Consider the following 13,835-nt stretch of genomic DNA (forward strand, 5'->3'; position numbering starts at 1 on the left):
GATACCGTTATTGTCTGCAAAACATGCAAATTTGTGCAAATGGTGACATCATGCGCATGCGTATTTTGTGTTCAGTCTATAGGTGTGTTGTTTCTTTACAAAGTGACATCGCCAACTACTGGCCTGGCATGACTAATACAGCATTTTAGTTGTTTTCACAGATCCGTGTTAACAGGGATCATTTTGACAACGTCGTTGTGATGACGGGTACTAGGATGACGTCATCACTGCCAAAGTCATTACAAACTGTTTATGGGCTTATGTTCCTTTACATTTGTTATTTATGGTTTTGTGTTTGTTGACTATGGTGCAGTCCCTTAGGTTCATTATTCAATAACATTAATTTATAATAAGTTTAAGATATGCTGTTTGAGTTGATTGCAGATAGGTGCACATATCAGCGGTCATCACAACATGTTATGTCTACTATAGTTTTCCTTTGTTTTCTCATTAACCACACAGAGACAAGTTTGTAGTTATACGTTTTGGTATTTATTATTTCAAATCTGTAGTTATTGCCACATGGCAAACTGTTACCCCACATGTTGTCTACTCACCATTTCCTGTTCCTGTGTCTCCTCAAAGGAGGGGGCGGGACCACAGCTTTCCCTTTTCTTGTGTTGGGGCAAACCATCTCTAATAATAGGGAATGGGACTTAACCCTTGGTAATGTAGGCATGGGGAAATGCCTTATGGTGTTTACATTTAGTTTAAGTTGCTGAATGAGTTTTTTTAAATTATTGTTGGAAGTTATTTTTGGAAGTTATTTTGCTACAAGGGTTTTGTATTGATGCCCCTGCAGTTGGTACGGTCTTGAGGGTAATGAGCCTGTCCTAGGCTATATAAGACAGTCTAAACTGAACCTTGGGAGGTAAAGATGGGGTCATATTGCTGAATGTACTCCTGAAGATTATGCTGCCTGTAGCAATTTGTTTTTCCTTTGGTTGATACATCAAAGTTTGCACTGAGTTAAGTGTATATTTATTTTTGTTTAATTTTGTAATTTTTTTTTCTTATTTGAGACATCACTGTGAATATGTTCACCCCTACTTATCCACTGGCATTTAATAAAAATCCTCTTTGGATGATGTCTGAGTCCTGAGCCTATCTACCACCTCCCCTTGACCTTCACGGGACACGTTACGACAGTCGTCTTTAAACGAAAAACACAAAATGAAAAACTGTTCCGTTTTTTGTACATTGCGTCGCGTAAACGTACCTCTAGACACATGAACGAACAGACAATTAAACTAAACAGAACCCTAAGTTTTCATCCAAAACTGTAAATTTAACTTGGAATATTGCATAAAACATTTGCGAATAAAGCAGTGTTTCCATCCCATATGTTCAAGTGAATAAAATCATTACTTGGAAATTGGCTCAAAATATCTGTAATAAAAATGCAAGTTTCTGCAATTGAGTATGAAACCGTGGCTCTTTTTTCGTACATCATAAATGACTTGCCTCAGAGCACACAGACGAAATGCAACACACGCATTTGAGATGTTGTGCAATAAAACTTATCTACTGGTTAGTTATCACATCCACTGTTGAGGCAAAGTCTTGTGAGTTTTCAATGGATTTTTTTCAGTAAATGTGTTTTCATCATAGTTTATGTGCATCTCTTGTTATCGTATAAAATAATTTATCTATTGAGCACATACATTTTTTTTTATGCGCATTTTTAGAATTTCATCTTGGTGTTTTCATCCACCACTTTTTATGCAATATCCCAAATAGGCGGATGGAAACATCAACAATTATTCTCTAATTTTCTTTTATATTGCTTTGGATTTATGTATTTTGGTTCCTCTTTTACGTCTGAACACACCCTGAAGTTTGAGAGTTGAGTAGTAGAGCGTGGAGCAAGAAAGTGTTGTTAATAATGTCTTTTGGTTTTCACTTCCTAAATAAAGAAATGCATTTTTGTACACCACAATGTAAACAGTAAAACCATCTGTAGAGCAACAAACAGGGACATATGATTTTGATTGATCCTGGAACAACATTCCTGTCCGAAAATGTTATCCTAACTATATCCCTACAGTGACTGTAATTTCAACAAGTAAAACATGTTCCTGGATTAACATCTTTGTTGATCCTGGAACAACATCCCAAACAACCAATACAATTTGAGGGACATGTTTACAGTTTATGTCAAGTTTAGACTTACAACCAGGGTTAGGTGCTTCTATATCAGTGTTATCCACCCATTATTTCTCTCTGATTTAAGGGATAAGTTATGGGTTATGTTAGGTTTAGGGGTTAGGATAGGGTTAGGATTACATTTTTGTACTAAAATGTTGTTCAAGGATCAGAAAAATATGTTGATCCAGGAACACGTCTTACTTGGCAAAATCACGGTGACCCCCGGTATCCCTACCCCTACTACACCTTACCATATCCCTATAAGTTATCTATAAGACCAGAGGGAAATGATAGGTGAATAACACTTATGTAGAAGCACAAAACCCTGGTTATACTGTAAGCCTAAACTCGACATAAACTGTAGACTTGTCCCTCAAATCTGACTGGTTGATTGAAATATTGTTCCAGGATCAACAAAGTGGTTGATCCAGGAACATGTTGCACTTAGTGAAACCTCATTCTGCTATGATTTTAAAACCGATTTAAATAGACCAAAAGAAAAGTACAATATGAAACAGTAAAAACTCATAAATCCATAACACTTTCATGAGAATAAAGTAAAAACTCAGCTAGCTGTACAATTTCGATGAGTTGTAATAATGTTTGAATCACAAATAATAACATGAATGAAAAAAAATGGGTTGAAAAAATCCCATAGACTAATGCTTCCTTCAAGTGCACCTGGGAAATACGTACCTCCAAATCCCGCATTCAAGTCAGAAAAATAACATGGCAGTAGTCTAAATACAAAAGAATTGTAATGTGAAATATAAGACCAATTAACTATATCTGCAAAATTGTTAAAATAAATATGAATTTCCTATCACTTACAGTATTTAAACGTTATCACAACTAAATGTGAAGTATAAAGTTGAGTGAAGTTGCCATGAAAAGGAAGTTGAAGTAGACTTTTCATCCCTTTTGTGATGTACAGTATATCCAAGTGAAATGGCTTCTGGAACAAGAAAAAGTTTAGAATGGGACTTGATTTTGTCCATCGTGAACTGATTGGATGGTTGTGGTTTGCTGTTGGTCGATCTCATGTGAGTGACATGTTTTCCCGCCCTCACGCCAGTGAACAAGTCATGATATTGATATTCATTTAATTAATAATAATTCTTCTACTGCAAGTAATGATGTAACAGTAATAAGTTTGATGGATTTATGTAGATGTACAACCTCAGAGGCCCTTTGTGTCATTTTATGGCCTTTTAAGAGAAACAGGCGCCCTTAGAAGATACCACATACATATTAGACCATGATGTGATCAGTTCCTGAAAGAAAACTGTGCATATTTTTGCACAGTGGCACTTGATGGGATAATGGCAGCTATGAGCAAGCTGAGTCTGTACAGAGATTGTGGGTCACTGAATTATTAACCAGTCGCCCCTTTCAAAGGATTCTCCAGTGTCTGTTTTTTTACCCAGAACTCCCCTCATGCAAAGGTCTCAGGGTTTCCTGACCTCTTTAGTAAATCAAAGCTCTTGCTCCAGTGTTGACTGTTATATACCACAGCACTGCAGGCGTGTCACGAGCTTGAAATAATTAACACACATTCCTCCCTATTGAATTCCGATGAAGTTGCACGCATACTTTGCATGATGATGAAGATTAGATACTTAGGATTTCTGTATGTTATAACATGAAGCATAAAATTTCATCATCTTTGACGTTTGCTTCATCAGTGGTCTTCATTTGACCGGTAAAAGAGTTCAGACTTTAGATGAGAGAAGTCAGGGCTGTGATGGCAGATTAGTTGGGTGTATTTGATATAACGCAGCGCTGGTTCACTGTGTGGGAATGGTATGTCTATATGAGCGGGTCTCCTATATCACACATCATGCATCTCCTAGTAGACTGGATCGCCTCTGATTTATTGTATCCTTCCTGGAAGAAATGCATGCAGAAAAAAAGAGATATACAATTTAAACATTCCTGTGTGTTTGTCCACAGAGACAAATGACTCTGAAACAACGCTCAGAGTAAACATGAGGTGGGGTTGCCAAACTTCCTAAAGACAACTCAAAAATTCAACTCCGTGTCAAGGAGCTGAGGAATGGCAGAGATCCAACAACTGATAAAAACATTGGCAAATTCAGTTATGTTCTGTTTTAAAATACTTTCTAATCTATGGTTTAGGTATGTATGTGGTGTGTCTGATCGATTATTATCACAAAACAAATAGACTAGACATGTTTTTGCAGCGTCCCATTAACCCTTAAACGCATACCTCGGGTCTTTAGTGACCCGGGACATCATTCACTACCTTCCTCATCGTTAATTTTTTTAAAGCTCCTTTTTGTAATAATTCTAGGTTTTACTTTGGGAATTCCTGAAAGCTTGGAATTCCTTGGGAAAAACCCTGTATAGGTGTATTTATGGGGTTTATTTGTTAATATAATATCTATTAGAGTAGACTTACTTGGGTTCTTATGATTAGGTTGTGTGATTCGCACCATATAGTCATATTTGTATTATAGCATGCATATTACAAGTCTTTTGAAGGCATATGGTACTTTTGTGTGGGAAAGTGTCACATTTGTTTGCTCAGAATTTTTCCTTGACAGGCTTAGTAACCATTCACTTTCATTTGGTTAGAATCCCCAAAAGAAAATTCTGCTAAATAAGATGTTTTTAACCTTATTGATGCCACTGACCCCCAAATATGATGTGGGGTTTTTTTTATGATGTGTTTTTTTTTTTTGCAGACAAATCAACATGAGGAGTAAATGATGGAAGAATTTTTCATTTTTGATCGAACTATTTCTTGAAGTCTCTTTGATTAAAGGAGCAGGTTTTTGGAGACAGCAAGTATCAATCACTGTGAAGTGATCCCTAAAGCAATGAAAGATTTATCATTCTGACTAATCTTTTACGTTCAGCACTCTTAGAATATACTCTCGCCGGTCAGGACTTCAGAATGTGTATTGCATGTTTATCATGGAAAAAAACAAGCTCATCCCAAAGCTCATATGTTCTGAGTTTGAGGCTAGTGGTGTAAGCGAATCTGTCTGACCTGCGCTCAAAGACAGCAGCTGTCCACCGATTCATCACCCCAAGGAGTCCACAGCTGCTCGACTGCATCAATACATACGCCGGCCCAGGTCTGTCAGCAGGAGCCCTGGGCCCCTACACACTCAAAGAATTGCTAGGTGTACTGAATTATAGTTACAGCATTTCAGAAATTATTTGTAGAGTACTTCCCAATCCTACTAGATTATATCTTCTGGAATGCTAAAGCCCCCAGTGACGATTCGATTTAAAACATCCCATTCAACACTAATAGTTTCCAGAAAAGCTATAGTAATGTTAAAAGATTCTACTATCGCTGCATGTGGATGGAATTCCAATTTTTTGTAAATTTCAACATTTAATTATTGTTTATAACAAAAATGACTGTTGTCTTTGTACATGGTCCCACATGGACAATGTGCTTCTTCATTGTTTGAAACATCATCTGATATTAACCTCATGACTTGCGATTGTATTGCTCCCAGGCACGTTCTGATTTTGTCCACTTAGATGTGTTCCTTCAGGAATGTTGATCCTGGAACAACATTCCAGGCTGAAAATTTCATCCTAACCACATCCCTGACCTTAAACCTAACACTAGCCATACGCTAACCCTAAAATCAGAGGGAAATGATAGGTGAATAACACTGATGTACAGTAGAAGCACCTAACCCTGGTTATAAGCCTATACTTGACATAAACTGTAAACTTGTCCCTCAAATCTGATTGGTTGATTGGAATGTTGTTCCAGGATAAAAAAAGATCTCACATTCTTTCGTGCAATCATTACGATCATTGCAATCGTGACCTTTTCTCTCAAAACTATGACTTCAGATTTCACAGTTCCACCTGGGTCTACTCATGATGTCTGCCACCTTTATCTCTGAATATAACTATATTAATATGATATTTGCCATAGTAACAAACTCTTGAACAATCCCACATAATTGGACAGTCTTTATAGCAACCTTAGAGTTGACAACAGATCCTGTTGTGGCACTTCTGTCAAATTTGGAGGATTAGATGGCAATAGCACCCCTTCCCAAATCCCACCACACCCTCATTTCCTGTGGTAAGGGGCTGTGGGAAATATTGAGCCGTCTGATAAGGGGGCCAGAAGGGAAACCCAGACACGCAAGTAATCAGTGCGTTGGATGTTGGTAATCAAGAACAATCACAAGTCAGCATCTTGTTTGTTTAGCATTAGCGTCCCATACTCTACCTAGGCATTCAGTAATGCTTACAGAAAAATTACAATAGAAAGTTATACTTTGTTTATCCAAAATTAGGCTAGTATTGTAACATTAACTGTTAATCTGATATTGATAACCTTGTCTTATGTTTCTGGTTGACACTCAGCTGACAACATTGAGCGAACAGAGATTAAAAAAACAGCTTGATTTTTATATAACCCAAAAAAGAATGATTTTTTTAAAATTCTTATTGTGCCCCTATTATGCCTTTTCAAATATTACCTTTCATGTAATATAGCTGTTTGTGAATGTAAAGTCTGCAGAGTTTCAAAGATCAAAATGCACGATAAATGGAGTTATTGTCTCCCAAAAGAAAGAAGCAATTCTAAACGGCCTGAAACGAGTCGTCAGTAATTCCAGTCTTCCTGCAGCTTTGTAACAAATTTGCATAATGATCCTCCTTGGCTGCCCGCGAACAACGTCTAATTTGACCCGTCATTAAACACTGCAGTTGTAGCTGAGGCCTGGAAGAGTTTGGTTTGTGTTATCGACATGTCGAGAAGACAGTTTTCTGTTCTGCGAAAGCAAATCCACTTTGCTGCACTACAAAGGATGAGGACTGAGGATGAGGACCAAACACAACAGAGTAGACCAACCAGAACAGGCCATCTGACCAACCAGAGCAGAGTAAACCAATATTAATAGGCTGGGTCATCTGACCAATCAGAGCAGAGTAGACCAATCATACAGACTGAGCCATCTGACCAAACAGAGCAGAGTAGACCAATCATACAGACTGAGCCATCTGACCAATCAGAGCAGAGTAGACCAATCACAACAGACTGAGCCATCTGACCAATCGGAGCAGAGCAGGCCATGAAAAAATGTAAGGTTTTTTTTGTTTTGTTTTTTACCTTGAAAGCATGTTAACCTTGAAAACAAAATTACGCAACTTTAAAACAGCATAACAGGGGCAATTTAATACATAATTCGTTGGTGTCAACTGCATGCATATATATTAGGGGTGTTGAACTGAGAAATACAATTTTCCTTGAGCTTGACATATAAGAGGTCATCATACTATAAGAATAAAAGCTTTTATTGACACCAGGCACAGCGAACGACAGGTTTGTCAAAGTGGGGATCTATGACGTCAAAGGGTATCAAACACCGCCTCCGCAGAAGATCAACGCCTACTTCAACACCTCCTGTTTAGCCCCGCCTACCGATTCAGAGCATTACATGGAACACATTCTAATATGCAAAACTGTTATCCAATCATAGCAGTGGGGTTTACTAGCCTATATAATAATTTTTATGTTTTTGAATGTAAAAACCAAGCGAACGTCATGAGTTGACCTCATATAACAAAAAAAAAAAAAAAAAAAGCCAGTTCATGACCCCTTTAACTGTATATGAATGCATGAATCAGTATCTGTTTCTGAAATAGCTTAAAGCACCTGAGATCATTTGTGACCGTCTGACAGGAGGCTCTGGATTTAGTGCTGGGTTTGAGAGCTCTGTGGTATGTGTATGTGCAACAGGCGTGTTATTGATGGCGGACAGGAGTGCAGCCTGTGAGCGCAAACTGCCTGACTTACACGCAACGCTTCAGATGATGAAATGAAGTCACGACTTTAAGAGTCTGTTGAAATGGGATTTTTTCTTCTTCAGATAAGCTAGGAGCACAGCTAGTTTTTCTAATGGAATGTGAAAATAATTATATGATACTAACGCAAGGCTAAAATCAACACAATTTCCGTTTACATTTCAATTAGTAGAGAGACGAATCATGCATCATGTATAAAATCAAAATAGTAAAAGTGATTTTTAAACAGCGTCCTATTTAAAGGGAGAGAGACCGAAAAACACATTTCGAAAAAAAATCTTACTAATTATGTTCTGCCCATTTCCTGGTTTATCTGCTGGACTTCCTTCCTTCTGGAAAGATTGTTGGACTTTTGTCTGTGTGGAGCAAATGGTACTAAAATAAGCACATTGGTTAATAATACATTAATTCTGGATTATTTAATTAATTAATAAATTTTTGTAAGCTGAAATAACTTGGCACCAGATCTAACGCAAAAGCAAAGCCATATTCAATTGCTTAAGTCTGTGTTCTTTTCTTCAGATAGTAAAGCATTAGATAGTATCTTTACATTCTTTTTCCTCAATTATGCAGATAACAAAAGCAGAAGTTGGTCTCGGTCTATAGCCAACATGAAATGTACGATAATCTTTAAGCTTTTAAGAGTTTTTTTTAACATATTCCATTTCTTAACATCCGTATAAGTGTTTTTTCACTGCACTCAATCACAAAAACTGATTCATGAAGCCTCTCGAAAGACAATCAGTTCACTTTAATGGAGTCTAGAACTGAGTGTAGGGCTTTAGAGAAGTCCACAATGTTAGTTTCCTTAAACTGGACTTAATTGAAGTGGCTCCGTCCACCACCCTTTCCTATAAGCGCTTTAATCAACCTGCCATTATCAGGATGCCTTTGAAAACCAAAATGATTGGCTCCAACCTGCCGAACAAACAAACGGGGAAAAAAAGAAAAAGGAAAACAGGATGCATGAACAGGAAGTCAAACATTAGTGGTGCATTGTAAGTTGTAAATAAAGGATTAAAAATATAAATATTTTACATATATTTAAAATCATACTTTTATAAACAACTTTGAAAAAAACTAACAAAAAAAGTATATATATATATATCTGTGTGTGTGTGTGTGTGTGTGTATAACGGCTATATATATATATATATATATATATGCATATATGTATGTATATATATATATATATATATATATATATATATATATATATACGTATACGTACATACATACATATATATATATATATATATAGCCTATATACTTACACACACACACACACACACACACACCTACTAGTTTTGGATCGGTAAGATTTTTTATGTTTTTAAAAGTTTCTTCTGCTCACCAAGGCTGCATTTATTTATATATATTATGACCATTTAAAATAACTGTTTTCTATTTTAATATATTTTAAAATTGAATTTATTCCTGTGATCATAGATGAATTTTCAGCATCATTACTCCAGTCTTTTACATGATCCTTCAGAAATCATTCTAATATGCTGATTTGATGCTCAAAAAACATGCATTATTATTGTCAATGTTGCAAACAATTGTGGACAAAAACATTTGTCAGGATATTTTGATGAATAGAAAGTTCAAAAGAAGAGCATTTATTTGAAATGGAATCTTTTGTAACATTATAAATGTCTATACTGTAACTTTTGATCAAATTAATTCATCATAGAATAAAAGTATTTATTTATTTTTCCCAAAAAATGAAATAAAAATTTGTACTGATGATAGTGTTTAATGTTACAAAAGCTTTCAATTTCAGATAAATGCTGTTCTTTTGAACTTTCTATTTATCAAAGAATCCTGAAATAAAATAAATAAATAACTGTAGTTATTTCTTTGTATTTTTAATCAAATAAATGCAGCCTTGGTGAGCAGAAGAGACTTCTTTTAAAAATATTAACAATCTTGCAGATCCAAAACTTTTGACTGGTAGTGTATATATGTGAATTTGTACCATTTGTCTGGCGGTGGCAAACCCCTTATTCTGGATGTAAACAGCTGGCAGTAATTGTTAGTACTGAGGCTGAACAATGTAGACAAGAACACTGCAAACTACATGTGTGTGACCAGCATGTGACCTTTCTCCATGAAGATTATGGATGACTCCCTGTGAAATACCATAATGGCAAACAGATCCTGGTGGATGGAGAGAAGGAATGTCGACGCACACTATTGAATTGTGAAATCTGGAAAACGTCTGTGTCAAATTACAGTTCGATTCGGAGAGGCAGATGTAAAGACCCTAGAGCATCATAATTTATGAGGCACATATCAGAGAAGACTAGAAAGTCATTTGATAGTGGGTGTAAGCATAGAAAACAAAAAGTCTCTATATGTACATAGAAGCTCAAAAAGGTGAATAAATGACTTACTATATAATCTTTCTAATATTCATCGAGATAGATCATGTTTTTCGGAACACACACTACCGTTCAAAGATTTGGAATAATTACGTTTTGTTGTTGTTTTTGCTGCTGCTTCTTTTAAAGAAGTCTTAAGGCTGCATTTATTTGATCAAGAATACAGCAAAAACAGTAATATTGTGAAATGTTATTACAATACAAACCTACCTTGTGAATATATTTAAAAATGTAACTTATTCCTGTGATGCAAAGCTAAATTGTCTGCAGCCATTACTTCAGTCTTAAGTGTCAATTATTAATAATGATTCTGATTATTATCAATGCTGCTTAAAAAAGATGAATAGAAAGCTCACTGAACAGCTTTTATTTTAAATGGAAATCTTTTGTAACATTATAAATGTGTCCATGGCGAAAAAAAGTACTCTCTTTTTTTATCTTATTAACCTAAACTTTTGTAATGGTATAGTATCATCCACAGAAAAATATTACGCAGCACAACTGCTTAAAACATTGATAATAATAAGAAATGAATTAAGCAGCAATGTATGTTTGAGTAATGATGCTTGGAATTCAGCTTTGCCATCACAGGATTAAAAAAAATATATATTTTTTAAAGATATTAAAATAGAAAACAGGTCTTTTAAATTGTAATGATATTTCACAAGATTAGTGGTTTTACTGTATTTTTGATCCAATATATGCAGCCTTGGAGAGCAGAAGAGACATCTATCAAGAAAATATTAATTATTCCAAACTTTTGACCGTTTACAGAAAATTTCCACATCATGAACCCTGACTGCACAGATGTTTGCAATATTAATAAACAAACTGTTGTTGATTGCACCACACAATCGGGGTGTCTAAACTGATTTTGATTCATTCGTGTGTTGGATTAAATTACTTTGGGTGAACAACATTTGACCCGTTTTGCATTCATTTTTGTATATGTAAAAAAAAACCTAATAAAATAAAGAAATTCAATTGCATAATCATACAACTACTGCTAAAAAAATGCATAGTCATTCTTTATCATTCATTAATGTAGTCATAACATACATTCACCCAGTATTTTACTAGCAAGGGAACATGAAATGCTGATTGATTAATATTCATTACTATAACTATAAGCCAGCTGATTATGACAGATGAACTATATTAAACTTAGCCTTCAGATTCAGCAAGAGCCTTTTCACGCCACAGAAAGTTCTCATCTGAAGAATAACTGCAAGAATGTTTTTGTTTGTGATAAGAAGCCCTGAATGGCAGAGCCAGTGTTATCAAACAGAGGCCAAGCACTTATGCCCATCTCTTCTCACTCCCTCTTGCCGTTTCAACCGCTATCTTTCCGACTGTGCAAAAACACTCCAGACTGCTGTGGGTTATTCACTAATTATTTTACCCAGTTTAACCCTATGAGTGACTATCTACACCGCCTGTTACAAGATTATGGATATTTTTTTCCACCATGTATGTATACTTTTCTCTCTATATATATATACACATATATTTTTTTCAGTTTATATATAAAATATGTATAAACTTATTTTAAACGTATTAACTTTATATGAAGACTTCAGATGCAAATGCCTCTAAGTGCCATCTGAAATTTCTAGAATGATCATTTTTATTAAGCTTGTATGTTTATGTTCAGTTATTTCACTGGCAGTGAAAATTACCTATTAATTGTCATTAAAGTGAAATTACTGAACTTAAATATACAAGCTTGATAAAAATGCAAATTTTAGAAGAAAACTTCAGATGGCACTTAGAGGCTTTTGCATCTGAAGTCTTCATATGTTTATATGTTATATGTTATATATGTGTGTGTGTGTGTGTGTGTACGTATTTATGTATTTCACATATAGGCCTATATTATGGACGATATTAATTATATATTATTTCGATATTAATGTTACATGGAGCATTATACACAGATGGCTGCCATAACAGGGCTTGGGGTCAGATAATTATTTAAACATTAAGATAAATTATTATCTTTATCATATGTTTAATCTCAGGAGTCTTGAGGGAGTATTATTTTCCTGAATTCCATTGCAGCAAGAACAAGGAACGGCCAGTAAGACAAACTCCTGCTGCTGGGTAGGCTATAGGAAACATAATGAGAGCGTTTGGCGCTGAAAACTTGACCGCATGCACTCTCTGTGAACAACAGGAACACAATATGAACAGAAACACAGACGGCAGCAGATAAGTGAGAAGTTATACAATAGGCCTAGAACTTATGCGACAGCTCTCCATGGCATCGCTGTCGAAAAGTAATTACCTGATGAACTGGATTTACTTATTGTAGAGTTAATGAAAGTTATCATGGGCATTGTAATGTATGAAGCAGATGTCATGTCAATAGACCGGGAAGATTTTAAAATGAGCAGTTCATTCATCTTACCTTCATGGTGATGTGGCAATACAAACTGGAAGACAGAGGCGGGGCTTCATAAGATCTTTAGAGCATATAGGCCTGCTCTGTATTTCTGCACAAGAGGTGTGATCAACGGGCATAGTTCAAATGACTCTGTACGCAATTGGATTTTACTTTAACCAATCAGACCAACACCCACTCGAGCGATTTATTTGCTAAACTAAAGAAGCCATTGAGCATCGTCGAGGGGTTAAAAGGAATTGGATTGAACCCGCCAATTGCGCGCCAGGTGGATATGCCAGTTTGTGATTGGTCCCCGGAGATTTGTAATGGAAGCAGGATATAAAAATGTACAGGTTTCCAGCCTGAGCTGCAGGGCGAAATCAAATCGCCGGCATATCGGGCTAGGTTTACCCAGTCTAGTTTAACAGTGGATTTCCTAGTGAAAAACTACATTACCCATGATGCTCTACAGAAAATTACACCAATCAGAGAGTTCAAAAAAATATATTGTTAGCCCCGCCCACTCTTATGATGCGAATGATGTAATCGAGAGGGTCTTTCATTCGCTCTCAAAATACTTAAATGTTTATATATATATGTATATTTTACAATAAACATTAAAATATGTTGTATTTATAAATAATCACCATTTGTAGTAGTTTTATGTTTCTCCATCGGTTTTAATTTGATTATGCAGTTCGCAATGCTTCATGGGATTGTAGTTCTTCTATTCCCTCAATAAAACCGTTAAGTACACAGTCTTGCACCTTGAATCTTTTTATCCGATTTTCAAAAACTACATTTTTTGCTTCAAATCAAAGTTTGTAGTGTTGTGATTCCCCTCATAGGTTGTGTTGTCATATTTTTGGTTCTGCTGACAAAACACATAAATATAAAGGCATTTCAGCACACACACACACACATAAAAACTCCATGAGGTGTGGAAAATAATAAGTATGTTTTTACATAATCAAATGCTGTTTAAAAAAAGAAAGAAGTAAAACCCAAATAAAGACACCAAGACCAGGCAGATAGAGGACTAAATAAAACTATATTAATAAATAATTTATAAAAATAATATTAATAATATGAATGAGTTA

The sequence above is a fragment of the Phoxinus phoxinus genome (genome assembly GCF_949152265.1).
Source record: "Phoxinus phoxinus genome assembly, chromosome: 16".
Lineage (NCBI taxonomy): Eukaryota > Metazoa > Chordata > Actinopteri > Cypriniformes > Leuciscidae > Phoxinus > Phoxinus phoxinus.